This window comes from Eucalyptus grandis, chromosome 1 (genome assembly GCF_016545825.1).
Source record: "Eucalyptus grandis isolate ANBG69807.140 chromosome 1, ASM1654582v1, whole genome shotgun sequence".
NCBI lineage: Eukaryota > Viridiplantae > Streptophyta > Magnoliopsida > Myrtales > Myrtaceae > Eucalyptus > Eucalyptus grandis.
Genome location: NC_052612.1, coordinates 11,560,385 through 11,576,215, shown reverse-complemented (window position 1 = coordinate 11,576,215; position 15,831 = coordinate 11,560,385). Strand labels below are relative to the sequence as shown.

Genomic DNA, 15,831 nt, shown 5'->3' with positions numbered 1-15,831 from the left:
TGCGGAATAAAACAAATTTCGAGCAAAGTTTGAATAAGGATCATAGTCTGACAAACAAGTCACCAGACTTCTAAAGATGTTTAGAATTTGTTATGTGATGGAACATACTTCTGAAATAACCTACAAGTGTGTAATAGACTTAAATAAGGAGAGTTAATGGAAGAGAAGATTGCACACGAAATTTATAGTAGTTCGACTAAAATTAAGCCTACATCTATTTTCCCATGTTAACAGCCTTCTGGCTGATTCCACTATATGATCAACAAGATATTACAACTTTGTGTGCAAACACTCAGTGATAGATCACACTATCTCACTAAGTCACTCTTTTGGTATTTCTCTCACGATCACAAACGTTTAAGCTCATGAAGGACAAGTATATGATTGAAGTTCATTCGGACTTGGAATTCTAGATTCTACACTATGTCTCTTACTTTCTCATCTCCTTAAATACTCCTCCACTTCCAAATTAGCCGTTGGATAGTATTTATAGGATCTTCTTCCAATCTATCCATTGAATAAAGCTGTATCAAGAAAATTTAATAGCCGTTGAGTGACAAAAGTATAATCCCAAGTTGATTCTTATCACCTATACAAATAGAATCTTGGTTTCCATAAGTAGAGCTTCTCCGTTTAGAAAGTTCTTGTCTTCAAGATCCAATTGTCAATTAATTAGATTGAGTCAATCAAATCCATCTTGATATAGAATCCAAACCAATCACTAGCCGTTACATGTTTGGGGCTTGTGTTACGTTTTGTCAAGTTGTCTCGTTCTAAACATTCTAGACTTATGTCTCATTCTAGATTCTTTGTTTTGAATCTGCTACGTTCTAACTTATATCTCATTCTAAACCTTATCATGTTCTGGAATGTGTCTCGTTTTGGAGATAAAGTCTGAGAGTGTTTTATTTGAAGTAAATTTTACAATCTAGACGTAAGTCTGAACATATTCTACTTCTAAACATATTTAACCTTAAGGTATAGACACAGTCTAAATAAGTTTAGCTTCAATATAAAGTCTATCTTCTAGTTCTTCCAAGTATACACTTTGATAATATTTTTTACACATTCTATCATTTGCAAAGTCTTTTATTCAATCATTAAAGACGTTAGTAGCCTTTAATTTATTTTGTCATATTTAAAACATTGTAAGGGATTTTCCTAACAGTTTCAACTTGAATCCTCTTAGAATTAGATAATAGACATCCCGAGCTTCAAACGGTAGATTGCACGCCCTAATCGAGCATCGTTTTACCCTCGAAAAACACCTCCAAAGATGAGCGATTCTGCAGTAGTTTAGGTTTTTTTATTTTTAATTCTATTTATGTTCCGCCTTCTGTCTTTATTATTTTTGTGCCGACTTTCATGATCATTTTTTGACAAAATTGTCATCGTGAATTTTGTTCCAAATCATCTTTTGCATCTTTTGTAATTTTTTCATGATTTTTGGATGTGCTTAATTTAGTCATATCTACTCAGATCCAAGCCTAGGTTAATTTGTTTCGTATTGATATATGATTTAGCCATTTTTTACTGATTTTTGTGTTGAGTTTTGAAATAATTTCCTTCATGAAAGTTGCTCTTATTAGTGTTGTGCATGTTCTATATTTTTTTTTTTTCGAAATTTTTAGACATGTTTAACTAGGTCAAAATCACTTAGATCTGAACATAGGACAATCTATCTTGCATTGGTCTGAAATTTGTTTTGATGAAATTGAGTCCACAAATGCACCTATTTGGTCTCAAATCATACATGAAAGTTATATATATATTCTCTTGGGATCAACTTGTCCTTCTTTGCCTACTCTGGTCACGGTTTACTTTATATGTACCAATAACTAAAAGCAATCGACACATTTTTTTTTTTTTGTGAAGGGGGTGAATTTTTTTAAAACCAAATAAATGAAAAAAATTCCCTTTATTTTTTCCAGCCCGCCGGGCCAAACTGCCTCACTGCTCTGATCTCAATCCTGTACACTCTGACCCTGGGTGGCTGGACCGAGTAGGAATCGAACACGAGATGCCGCTCTTTTTTCGAGTAAATACCAATCGGTTCATCATCACTCATCAAGTCGGGTTCTCAAAGTTCTTCGGGAGCAAGTGAGCAGTTTCTCCGACCCATTTAGACTTTTTGGAGGTTCAAATATTTGAAAATGAAATCCCCGAAACTTCAAAAGGAGATGGAACCTTCAAAAAGCATTTTGCCTCCAGATGAGTTTAGAACGAATGTGCTGCGAAAAGTTTCTTATTCTTCCCCTCCCCCCTCTTCTTCTGTCAAAATAGATGCGAAAGCATAATGCTTTTTTCTTTTTTTCCTATGGTTGGAGAAACTGCTGCAAAAAAGAAATAGAGTATTGATACAGATGAACAATTTGTGAATCTAGTTTCGTCTGGTCCACAAGATACCAATACACCATTTCACTTGGAATCTTCTACGTGAGATCAACTAATGACTCTGTTCATTTGACATTGCCAAGAATAAAAGTATAGTTAGCGTATGGCAAGAAAGGAAAAAAAAAAGGCCAGACCCAAAAGAAGAAATCGCCACTGGAGCACCACACAAGTCAGAGCTTTTCGATTCCCCATCATCAAACACAACCATCTAATAAAATCTCCTCTAGAAGCTTACATAGAAACATGTGCTAAAAAGAATAGAATTAGCACAATTTAAAAACCAAGAGAAAAAGAAAAAAAGAAAAAGAAAAGGGCTATGTCAAATGTTGCCAAATCATTCTCTTTACACAAACAAATCATCGTAAAAAATCCCGTCCCCTGAAGTCCTCACCAGCAACTTCACACTCTTCGGCTTCTTCACCGGTTTCTTCTTCCCCTTCGCGGCAACCTTCTTCACAGCTCTCTTCCCGGGCATTGCTTTTGCAGAAGTCTTCGCTACTTTTGCCGCAGGCTTCAACTTCGGCTTCTCAGCTTCACACCCGCCGCAGCTTTCGGCTTCACATTGCTTTGGGCTTGGCGGCAACAACAGCCTTTGCCTTGGAAGCCGCCACCTTCGATTATAGTGGATTTCAAATTTTGGCCCTTAACCATCACCATTTGTAAATGTCAGCTAATCGTTCTTGAGCAGTAAAATTGCACAAGGACTGGCGGTGGCAATCGGCGATGGATAGCGAAGTGAGATAGAAGCCAAACGAGTTGCCTTCCCAATACTCCAAACTTCTCCTTTCTAAAAGAAATGCCTCTTCTTCAATGCCCTTTCCCAAGCTCATACTTGCTCTTGAAGAACTTCGAGAACCCTTGTTGAGGGCGGTCACCAGTCCCTCGACCTCTGCTTCACTCCTTCTGGGGCGTGCGATAATGTGCTTCGTCGGCTACGGCGGGGCAATGGCCACTTGATGAACATCGGAGAAGGAACGAGAGTGGAGTAGCCAAATCTGAGAGGAAGAAAGAAATTCAAATTTTGAAAGTGTTTGCTGGAGAGGAAAGAGGTTTTCTTTTCCTCTGCCTCAAAGAGGAACGAAGGAAAGAGAATATGATAGAAATAATTGTGTGCAGAGCACGAGAGAGAGAGAGTAGGGGGCTAGTGTGTGCAGGTTAGTGAGAGAGAAATGGAATTATTTTTGTGCATAAATTCGTTTGGTTGCGAGCCGGCCCCCACACCTCCACGTGCTGCTTCCTGAGTGGTTAGAGACCATGCTGACTTGGCGGTCCGGGACCACCTAATATTTCCTCCAATGATTTCTTCGTAAAAGGCAAGAGATTATTAGATAAATTATTAGATCAGGCCACACGCAGAGCGTTGACTTTCAGCTGAGCTAAGCCACGGCACTAGAACACGACGGTGGTTGGGTTTGAAATCTGCTGCTCCCAAGAGAACAGTTATGTCGACATTGTTACGACGCTCGAACAGTCTCCTGCCACAGAAAAATGCCAACTTCCACTTCTGTACCTGCTATAGATAAATGCCTCCGCTGCGGATATTTTAATAATAATAATTGAATTGATCAGGCAGCCATTTCATCGCGCAGATGCTTACAAAATAGAGTTCCGAACCATTCTGGATGCGTTTGGGAAGGAGCCTTTAGGAAAATGCAAAGACCTTTAGGAAAATATTTTTTTCAAAACCTTTGAGTTAAAGGTAAATTACTTTGAAAGCCCATTTGAAGTATCTTTGAGCAAAATGGTGTTTGGGGAAATTAATATTTGCAAAGGGCTTTGGTGATAAAAAAAAAAATTATCAAAAGAAAAATAAAAAAATTGACCGGCAAGGCAAGCGGTCGCCGGCGAGGAAGGTGGCCGCCGGCAGCCTCAGGCAGCCCCCGGAGAGGACCGGTGAGGGCCGCCCAGGGTCGGGTGACCTCCGGCGAGGGTCGCCTGACCCTAGGCGACCCCCGGTGGCCTTTCACGGAGGTCACCCGACCTAGATTTGGGTCCGTCGGAGGTCGGGCGACCTCGCGGCGACCGGTGTGACCCAAATCTGGGTCGCCCGACGTCGCGTGACCTTTGGTGGACCCAAATCTGGTCGCCGGAGGTCGCGCGACCTCGGCATGACCCGGATCCGGGTCGCGCTTGAGGTCGCGCGACCTTTGGTCGCCGCGAGGTTGCGTGACCTTCGGCATAGATTCGTGGTCGCGCGACCTCCGGCGACCCCGATCTAGGTCGCGCCCACGCGACCTTCGACGACCCCCGTGAGAGCGCAAACCAGAGCTGGTCGCGGCGACATGACTTGCGTGCTGTCGCCGGGAGTCATGGGCGGTCGCCGCGACTCGCCGGTGATGGTCGCCGCGACCTCGCCGGCCTCTCGAGTTCGTCTCTGATCAGTGGCGTGGCTGGAGAAGGAAGACGATGAACAGTACCTTGGGCATTCCGAGAATGCTAAAAGCCCAAAGCAGCCTAGGACCTGCCTTGGGCTTTTAGTCTTGCAAATGCTAGCTTCCCCCATAAGCCTCCCAAACACCCCCATTTTGGCCTAAAGATCTTTAGCCCCCAAATCCCTTTCCAAAGCAGTTTCCAAACGCACCCGTCGTTGTCAAACTGGCTAGAAGGTGTCCTCATCTTTGTTCCATTGGGCAGCGGCGGCGGTAGCAGCAGCACAGAGTCCTTTTCGTGGACGGCTGATGCAACACCGATCCTCATATAGCTCACAGACATGTCTTCAGCCTCACGAGGCGTTTTCCTTTTCACTCTCCACAAGTCAGCACGACAGTCTCTTTTCGCGTCGCGTTCTTCGTCTTCTTGATATTGGGTAGCGAATTGAGATGGCAGGCGAGCCGGGTCGGCGTGGGTGGTGTCGGTTCTTGATGCTGTGTGTTCTTGTCCTTCTCCCCTCGCTCGTCCTTGGGGATTGCAAGTGCGACGGGGCGCCGGTGGGGGGCAGAACAAGAGGGAGGCGCTCAAGTACAAAGTGGGGGCGATCGCCGCCATCCTCCTCGCGAGCGCGGTTGGCGTGTGTATCCCGCTGCTCGGGAAGGTCGTCCCGCCCTTGCGCCCCGAGAAGGACGTGTTCTTCCTGGTCAAGGCGTTCGCAGCCAGGGTGATCCTTGCAACGGGCCTCATCCACGTCCTCCCCGACTCGTTTGACAGCCTGACGTCCCCGTGCCTCGACCAGAACCCCTGGGGCAACTTCCCCTTCACGGGGTTCGTGGCCATGGTAGCCGCCATCGGGTCGCTGATGGTGGACACCTACGTGACCTCTACACGAGGTCCCACTTCAGTAAGGCTCAGCCAGCGGCGAGCGAGGGGGACAAGGAGAGCGACACTGCCACCATCAGCGACGATCACGCGAGGCATCTGCACGTGCGCACCCACGCGACTCACGGGCACGCCCACGGCTCGGCGTATCAGGATCAAGAACCGGGCACGTCGGAGCTTCTTCGACATAGAGTCGTATCCCAGGTGACATGAAATCTGCCAACTTCTTTCAATTCTATGCGTGCACTCATCAAAACTTCACACCGAGTATCTGAATGCAAATATGGTGTTTTCCGGCGGGCAAAATGATAATATAAACGGGTGTTGGAGCTGGGGATCTTGGTGCACTCAGTGATGATAGGGATTTCGCTGGGGACTTCCGGGAGCACAAAGACGGTGAAGCCATTGATGGCCGCTTTTACTTTCCATCAGTTCTTTGAAGGCATGGGGCTCGGCGGCTGCATCACTCAGGTAAATAATAAGTCATTTGATTTCATTCATTTTTACCTAACAAGCTTTTCTCACTTTTTTTCTCCTAGAAATGCCTTAATAATTTTGAAGATTATAATAATTTTGAGTGGCCGAATTTAACTCGGGCTTTATCCGTCGTTAAAAGACTACTTGTTTGCGCGAGTGATGTCGAGATGTCAAGGTAAATGCACGGCAATATCTTGAAAACGTTTCGATTAAATTCATGATGCATGCATGCCTCGTCCGTGGAATCGAACATGACATAATTTTGTAAAGGCAATTATACCTTTTTATGGGCTTGATGCGTTGTTTCTATGACTTTAGGGAAAAAGGGGGCATTTGATATTGAATTGAAGAAGAAAATATGGCACTTTGTCTCCCCGAAAGGCATGTAGACAGAAAATGCATCTTTCAAAAGCTCTAAATTTTAACGTGCCACCGATCCCGAAATCAAGGAAAGGTGAAAGGAAATTTTCTGTAAAACCTGATACAATCGCAGTTTTGCGCAGCGATTTTTCACTACGCTTAAAATTTCTTTTTAAGAAAACCCCCATTTCATAGTATGATTTAAAAGATTGGTTTACGAATGGGTGCATTTGGACTTCTCCCGAGGCTTTCGATCTCAATTCAACCTTCCAACTAATTGACCTGCTTGAGGAAAATAAGCTATGGAAAAGATTGACTTGCCTACATCAAGTTGAGAGGATGTCGTTGACCTTCGGCCTCCGTTGACTTAAAGCAGGTGCGGGTGGGTCCCGGTACAGTACAGGAATTATTATTATTATTATTATTATTATTTTAACGAATGAATTATAATTATCATTATTCAAGCTTTGATTTATCAGTCTTTTGATTTTCGCCTGCTTCTTTTACAAAGGCCAAGTTCAAGGCAAGAGCAACAATAATAATGGCCCTCTTCTTCTCCCTCACCACGCCGGCTGGGATTGCCATCGGCATCCGGATATCCGACACGTACGATGAGAGCAGCCAGAGGGTGCTGATCATCGAGGGCATACGCCGCGTCCGCCAGCAACCTGGTCTACATGGCGCTCGTCGACCTGCTGGCGGTGGACTTCATGAGCGCCAAGGTGCAGGGGAATGGGGGGCTCCAGCTGCTGTGCAATTGCTTCCTCCTGTTCGGTGCTGGTTGCACGACCTTCTTGGCCAAATGGGCATGAATGAGTCTCAAAACTATTTTGTGCTACAAAATGTCAATAATAAAAATGGCGTTCATTTTTTTTTTTTGTTGGTATTTCTCAATTTGGTCCAATGGATTTTCTTGCTCACATAACCGTTTATATATTCGGTTTTACTTGAATTGTTCGTGTGATATATTTATGTGAAATAGAGGACCCAATAATAGATAGAATTTTCTATAGAGAAGTTAAGAATAGTTAAGAGGGGAGGTGTAAATGGTAAAATAACACATCATTATTGAAGGTAAAGAACTTGCCACTTAAAATATTCCGAATCGCAACTAATGATACGAAATAATAATGAAAAAATAGGGAATATATTTTATTTTCACTATCTGTTAAAACACCTTTAATTATATTCTTCTTTTCCTATTCGCATCATTTTGCATGCTTTCTTCCTTCCCATTAACTGAGTCCATCAGAGCCTCCAACTCGCTATCATCTTTGCAATCGAGTGAACTCAGTTGGGAAAAGAAGAATTTTCGAGGGCATCATCGTCTTCATGAGTACTGAATCCGAGCTCGTGTTCATCCCATCTCCGGGCCTCGGCCACCTGGTGTCTCGATGGTGGAGATGGCCAAGTGCCTCGTGGACCGCGACGATTGGCTCTCCATCACCGTCCTCATCATGAAGTTCCCCTTCGACTCCGAGATTGATTCCCGCATCGAGTCACTCACCGCCTCCGTAGTTGCCCGGATCCACTTTGTCCTCGTCCCCAGGCGAAGCCACTCCCCGAGGACGTCTCGCCGGGCCTTCATCTATCACTTCATGGAGAGCCACAAAGCCGACGTCCGAGAAGCCGTCGCTGAGCTCTCTGCCCGCGGCTCGCCATGGCTCACCAGGCTCGTTGTTGACATGTTCTGCACCACGATGATCGATGTGGCCGTCGAGTTCGCCGTCCCTTCCTACATGTTCTTCACGTCGGGCGCGGCGTTCCTCGGAGTCGTGCTGCACCTCCAGTCTCTCCGAGACGAGCAACACATGGACCCGACCAAGCTAGAGGGCTCCCACGCCGAGCTGGATTTCCCGTGCTTCGTTAACCCACTGCCTGCCGCCAGGTTCTTGCCCTCGGATGTGTTTATAGAAGAAGACTGCCGGATACTCTTGGACCTCGTCCTGAGGTATAGGGAAACCAAGGGAATTTTGGTAAATACATTCGCTGAGGTGGAACCACGCGCGGTGGATGCTCTGGTCAGCCGAGAAAATAGTGGCTGCAGCTCTGACTCCAGCGTGTCTTCCTCCGAGTCCATTCACCGGGCAACACGTGTCGCCTGGCGGCCACGCTGGAGTCCAAGCGCATCCCTTATTTTTTCGGTAAAATAATCTTCTTTCTCTCTCCTCTAGCGTCTGTATGCTAGCCCTGCGCGCTCTCTCTCTCTCCTCTGCAGAGTCTGCACGCATTTATTGTATTCTCTTTCCTCTTCCCTCGTTCTTTCCTCCGAGTAGAAGAAAAGCCATTCCAAGCGAGCGAGCTTTCAAATTTTGAATCTCTGGGTTCGCTCTCGTTTGCTACCCCGCGCTCGTTGTTGCTGCTCCAGCATTTCATTTGTCAAGCGGCCGTTCCCCGCCGTCACCTGGCGCTCGCTCGTCCTGTCGCTTCCTCCGTCTCTGCTTCAGCGCTCGCTCTTTGCTCCGTTGCTCGCTCCATCTCTGCTCCGGCGCCGCTTTCCTTCGCATATTAATCTGCTTGGGTGGCTGAGATTTGGGAGATCCCATTTCTGCAACCACCTGCAGAGCAGCATCGACGCCTTCCAGGTCGGTTACGAGATTTGTGGAATGTGTACACGTAGAGCAAGAGCAGTAGATTGCCCAAGTTCTGGTGGGACGCCTTCCAGACTGGTTACGAGTTCTTGACGAGTGACATGCTGGGCGTTTGCGACGTCGCCGTTTCGGAGATTGTGAAGATTTCCCTTTGCTCCTTCACCTTCTCCGATCCTCTCGCTGCTCATTCTCGTCCTGCGGTAACCCATTCTCGACGAAACTTTCAGAGGCCAATTACCATTTTGGCAATGGGAGAGTGCAGACGAAAGTTTCAGAGGCCAAGTACCATTTTGAAGAGAAGAATGCCGCCCTCGAAAAGCTGAGGGCTCAGCTCGAGGCCTACATGAGATCCAAAATGCAAAATGAGGGGATAAGTACACTAATGGTTCCACAAGTTGCGTACGGCGCTCACTTTGGTGCCAAAAGTTTCCGTCGGATCACTTAAGTGTCAAAAAATTTGAAAAACGCTCACTTTGGTGCCAACTCCGATCCGGTTGGTCGGAAATCCGACATGACACTTTTTTATTAATTTTTTAAGCTGATGTGGCTTACCGGAGAACACAGTCAGCATCCTAACACCAAAACGACATCGTTTGGTGTCTCCCCCAATTCAAAACCCTAATCTCCGGCCGTCGCCGTCCTCGACGGTCCTTGCGCTCGCAGCCACGGCTTCGACCTCGACCTTGACCCCAACCCCGACGATGGCCACTCAACGGCAACGGCTCCGACCTCGACCCCCGACCCCGACCCCCGAACGATGGCCACTCGGCGGCCGTAGCTCCGACCCCGACCCCGACCCCGACCCCGACCACGACCACGACCACGACGATGGCCACTTGATGGCCACGCTCGACCCCGACCCGACCCCGACGATGGCCACTCGACGGCCGCAGCTTCGACCCCGACCCCGACCTCGATGATGGCCACTTGGCGGCCGCAGCCTTCGACCCCGACCCCGACCCCGACCCCAACCCCAACGACGGCCACTCGGCGGCCAAGTCGAAACCCTAATTTCAATCCCCAATGAGTTAAACAGCGTCGTTTTTGTGAGGCCATCCATGTAGGACGGCAAAACGACGTCGTTTAAGGCCTTATCGATTTAAAAAAAAAAAAGCCACGTAATTATTTTGGCCGGAATATTTTGCCGATAGCCACGTAATTATTTTGGCCGGAATCTTTCACCGGTGGCCGGAATCATTTGCCGGTGGCACCAAAGTGAGCGTTTTCTTCCGATTTGGCACTTAAGTGATCCGACGAAACTTTTGGCACCAAAGTGAGCGCCGTACACAAGCACTATTAGTGTACTTGTCCCCAAAATGAGTTAAGATGAGAATTCTCCGAAATCAGAGAAAGCCAAGGAGCTCAAGGCGTTCTTGAGCGACAAGATCAATCTTGAATGCGCTGAAAACGAATTATTCTGAGAGAATAAAGAAGCTGATGGAGAGGAGTGCAAAGGAAATGAATCCGGAGAAAGCAATCTTCATTCGATCGAATTGAACATGGACAACAACACCAGGAGCTACGAGAGGAGCTACGCGCACGACGATACTAATCAAGAGAACTCGAAATGGGTCTTGGTAAATAATGAGTTCAACTTCAATGGGAGGAGATCTTCATCCAACAAAATTCAATGGGAGAGCATCTCCTTAAGAAGAGGAAACTCTAAAGGGGCGAATCTTCATGACGGTGCCAGAACTCATGACAACCTGAATGGGTTCGACGCATGGAGACTAATAGAGTTCTTCTCGCCAGCTAAAATGGACAGCAACAAGGAAGACGAACCCAGAAGAAACAGAGCACTCGCAGGCCTGAAGGACCATCAGCTGTTGAATTTCGCTAGTCTGATCAGGCCATGGAGCCAGTCCTTGCCTCTGCAAGATCACGGCATGGAGAGTTGGACTGTGGGAGAGAGTAATGAATGCGAAATCAAAGCGAGTCAGGATTAAAGAGTTTTTTTCCTTCTTCCTTTTGCGCTCATCTCCATGTTAGGCAGGGAATACTAGAAATTGCTAGCAAACGATGTCCTCGCGTTAGTCCTATTCGAGAATTTTGATACTATAATTGTATATGTGTTGCTGGTCTAGTGCTGATGTTAAAACCATCCCAATTCGCAATTTTAGTTCTTGCTGCTAAGTACCATGTTGATGTTGCTGCTGTCCCAGTTTGCAAGACGGGTGTCATCTGCCTGAAAGAACTTAAAATAAACTTTTCCACGAGAGTTATGATCAACGTGAGAGAATAATTCCACCTATGCTCTTCATCATTCCATGTGCTCCTTAACAACTCATTTCGTCGTCAACTGGCCAAATAGATTCTCTGGCATGAGGGCCAGCATTTGTTATAAGATAAACCGCCTGTCGAAATAAGACCAGGTGCATGGAACTGGAAAATATTGAAACGGCGAAACCCCAACCCCCTCCCCCAAAAAAAAAAAAACTCGACACTGAGCTACCTAAAGAAAAGATCGAATTAATTCATGAGAAAAATCATTAATGTTCTTATTTCATTGCCAAGATACAGACTAGTTACAAGAGTCCTACTGCACAGGATACAGACATGTTTACTGTGCAACTGAAATATAACATTGCTTTCTCTGTTAAAGAAGCTGACTTGAAGACTGTATCTGTGGCAATGCATCGCTCAAGACTGACTTGAAGAGAGAGTTTGCTTATCACACGTGTTTGCAGAGCTGGAAGACTTAAAACAAAAGTAAATACACGTGTTATAATTCATTAGAGCGGTTAGTCTGTTATATGTAAAACCGAAATTGTTAAACCGGTGTTGAGTCGGTTGATTCGTTTTTCATCATCTTCCTTGAGTATAAAACTACAGAGGATAGCATAGATAGAGGGTGTGGAGAAAAGCAAGAAGTATAATTGAAGAACAAATAGAGAAAGCTCTCAGTTGAATGTATGCTTTTGCTCCTTTTGATTCGAGATGAAAAGAAATCCTTCCTCTTCATCTTGTGTTCTCTGTTCTTTATTCTCTGTTCTCTGTTCTTTGTTTTCTCTGTTCTTCGTTTCTTCACATGGTATCAGAGCTATCCTGAGAGCTCTAGTTTTCTTTGCTATACTGTTCGAAATCCTGTAAAGTTCGTGTGATCCAGAAGATAGTAAGAAGATCAAGAGCAGAATCTGGTTTTTGTTTGAGAGTAGTCGAGAAATCGTATCTTCAAGAGCTTCTGGAAATACAGAATGGCAGCAAGGATACAGAAGTATCCATTCCCGATCCATGTCAATATAGCAAACTTTGTTACAATAAAACTAGCTGAAGATAATTTTCTACTTTGGCAAGCACAGTTTCATAGGTTCCTACGAAGTCAGGATCTTTTTGGATTCATCAATGGCGAAACGCCACCACCAGCTCAAATGATGCAGATTGAGATTGAAGGAAGTGAAACGGAAGTGGTGAATCCTGATCATACAGATTGGATGAAGACCGATCAGTTAATCTCATCTTGGATAAGTGGAGCAAGATCCGAGAACATCTTAAGCTTGATCATTGGGCTAGAAACATCATATGAGGTATGGCGAGACTCTTCTTAATCGGTTTACACGTCGTCAGTAGCAAAAGAATTCGAACTTAGGGGAAAATTGCAAGCATGTCAGAAAAGAGATAGAACATTGAATGTGTATCTTCGAGAGTTTAAGTCTATTTGTGATCAACTTAATGCCATTGGAAAACCTGTTGATGAGATAACCAAGATGTTTGGTGTTCTCGAGGGATTAGGTTCTTAATATGAAAGCTTGAACAACAATGTATTGCTTAAAACCTCAACCAGATTATGATGAGGTTATATCTCAGCTCGAGAGATTTGAAACCAAGCTACAGACATATTCTATGAATCAATATAATCCTAATCTAGCCTACTATGGCCAAAGAAAGTCGGCTGGAATTGTGCAAAACTCTAACTTCAGAAATCAAAGAGGAAATAGTCGAGGAGGATATGGTTATGGCAGGGGTCGTGCAATGAATATTAGAGATCGTGGTAATGACTATGTTGAAACAGGAAGAAATCAGCATTACAGGATGAATAACCCGAGTCTAAATCAAGAAGATCAGGTTAACAAATTGTCACACAATTGGTCTAACTATGGACAAGGGTTCAGACCATATGTAAATTCTTCCCAAAAGTATCAAGCCACTAAGTCGTATCCACCACAAAGTGTAGCATCTGGTCAGAATATGCAGAGTGTGAAAGTAACAAGTAATAGTCCATTAGAATGCCAAATCTGTAAAAGGCCGGGTCATACAAAGACTTCGATCTTTGGTATCGCTTTGATAATTCATATCAAGCGGATGAAATACCAACTGCACTAGCAGCAATGCATATTGAAGACTCACATGGCACTGAATGGTATCCAGATACAGGAGCCTCAGCTCATATCACTGCAGACCCTGGTATGCTTCAATACCGTTCTTTATATAGTGGTACTGATACTGTTATGATAGGAGACGGTTCTTGTTTATCAATCTCCTGTGTTGGTGATGGCTTATTGCATACAACAACTAGCTCATTACCACTGAATGATGTTTTGATAGTTCCAGAAATAAAGAAAAACCTACTGTCTGTTTCGAAGTTAACAGATGATTATCCCTGTTCTTTTATTTTTGATAAACATGGGGTATACCTGAAGGACAACTGCAACAATACAATAGTGAGGCTAGGAAGCAAAGTCAAGGGACTGTATCAAGTTGATCCTAAAGTCAAAGAAGTTTTCTTCACTCGAATTCAAAAAGAAGTAGGAGAAGACTTATGGCATCGAGGGCTGGCACATACCGGTTTAAAACAGTGAAGTATCTGCAGAATCAGCACCTAATTCAATGCAATTCAAGAACTCAAGGCATATGCAGTAGTTGCCAGATTGCTAAGAGTTCAGCCTTACCCTTTCCTATGTCAGACTATACATCTAATACTCCTCTAGAAAAGATACATTGTGATGTTTGGGGACCCTCACCAGTTCAATCCTTTCAAAAATTTCGATACTATGTCATTTTTGTGGATGATTTCTCTCGATACGCTTGGTTGTATCCAATGAAACAAGTCAGAATTCTATGACATCTTTATCCTGTTTCAAAAGCAAGTCGAGAATCGCTTTGATCATAAGATAAAAATCTTTCGGTGTGATGGAGGAGGTGAGTTCACCAGCAACAAAGTTCAAAATTATCTACAACAATGTGGAATTAAACAACACATTTCCGTCCCTATACACCGAACCAATGGTCTATCGAAGAAAACATCGACATATGGTGGAGCTAGGACTAGCAATGCTATATCATGCCAAAGTACCCTTAAAATACTGGGTAGATGCTTTCATTACAGCAAATTACATCATTAATCTGCTTCCTGCTTCAAAGCTCCATATGGATTCACCCTACAGAAAATTGTATCAACAAAAACCAAGCTATACACATTTAAGGGTCTTTGGATGTGCTTGTTATCCCTGTCTCAGACCATATGCACAGCATAAGCTTGATCCAAGATCTCTTATATGTATTTTTTTGGGATATAGTGAAAAACATAAAGGATATCGATGTCTTCTACCCACTAATGGACATATCTATGTAAGTCGTCATGTGGTGTTTGATGAATCAGTTTTTCCTTCACCACCAACTACCAACTGAGTATCATCAAGGTACAAACTTGTACAAACAAAGTGGATAAATGGAGTAACATTTCTAGACTCTATAACTACAGAACAAGTTCAGTCTATGTCCAATGAACAGATGGGGTATTTGCAAGATACTGGATTAATACAGAACTCTCACATTCATGCATCACAAATGCATACTGAGGAACCAATAGTAACTATGCCAACATTGCCAGAGGTTGATACTGATCAAGTACAAGATAGTTCTCCAGACAATACACACTCTACTGAATTACTACAAGTGCATACGAGGAGCAAATGTGTTCTATGCCAACACCGACGAGGTTAATGCCGATCAACCACAAAGCAGTTCTTCGGACAATACACAAGGTATTATGTCTGTTCATCCTATGCAAACCAGATTAAAATCTGGAATAGTCAAACCTAATCCTAAATATGCATGCTTGGCGAGTATAAAGTTCCTCTCGAACCAAAAATGAGTCAAATCTGCACTTTGACCGGGCGAGGATGGTATCAAGCAATGCAAGATGAAATGGATGCCTTATACACAAACTAGACATGGGAATTAGTGCCTCAAACTGATCACATGAATGTTATAGGGTGCAAGTGGGTGTTTAAGTCTAAACTTACTGCAGATGGTGAGCTTGATAGACTTAAAGCAAGATTAGTAGCTAAGGGGTTTCATCAAGAAGAAGGTATTGATTTTACGAGACCTTCAGCCCGTCATTAAACATGCTACTATTCGAATTATTCTTTCGTGGCAATGACAAAGCATTGGCCAATCCATCAGCTTGATGTTAAGAATGCCTTCCTACATGGCACTTTAAATGAAACAAAGATGTATATGCAAAGGCCACCAGGGTTTTATACACCCTCGAAGCCTCATCATGTATGTCTGCTCAAGAAATCCTTGTATGGTCTTCGTCAAGCACCTCGAGCCTGGTTTGATAAATTCAGTATCTTTCTTCTTGAAAATGGGTTTTCTTGCAGCACCACGGATCCTTCATTATTTGTTTTTCACCATGGCTCAGACACCATACTGTTATTGCTCTATGTAGATGATATTGTGCTCACTGGAAGTTCACCTCACTTACTTTCCAACTTAATTCATCTACTAAGCCTTCAATTTCATATGAAGGATCTTG

The 15,831-nt window shown here is 44.2% G+C and overlaps 1 pseudogene; it reads left to right on the top strand.

The window, feature by feature from the left end:
- The first annotated feature begins 5,213 nt into the window (after nucleotides 1-5,213).
- Nucleotides 5,214-7,295, top strand: LOC104454402 (annotated as a pseudogene).
- The last annotated feature ends 8,536 nt before the right edge of the window (nucleotides 7,296-15,831 follow it).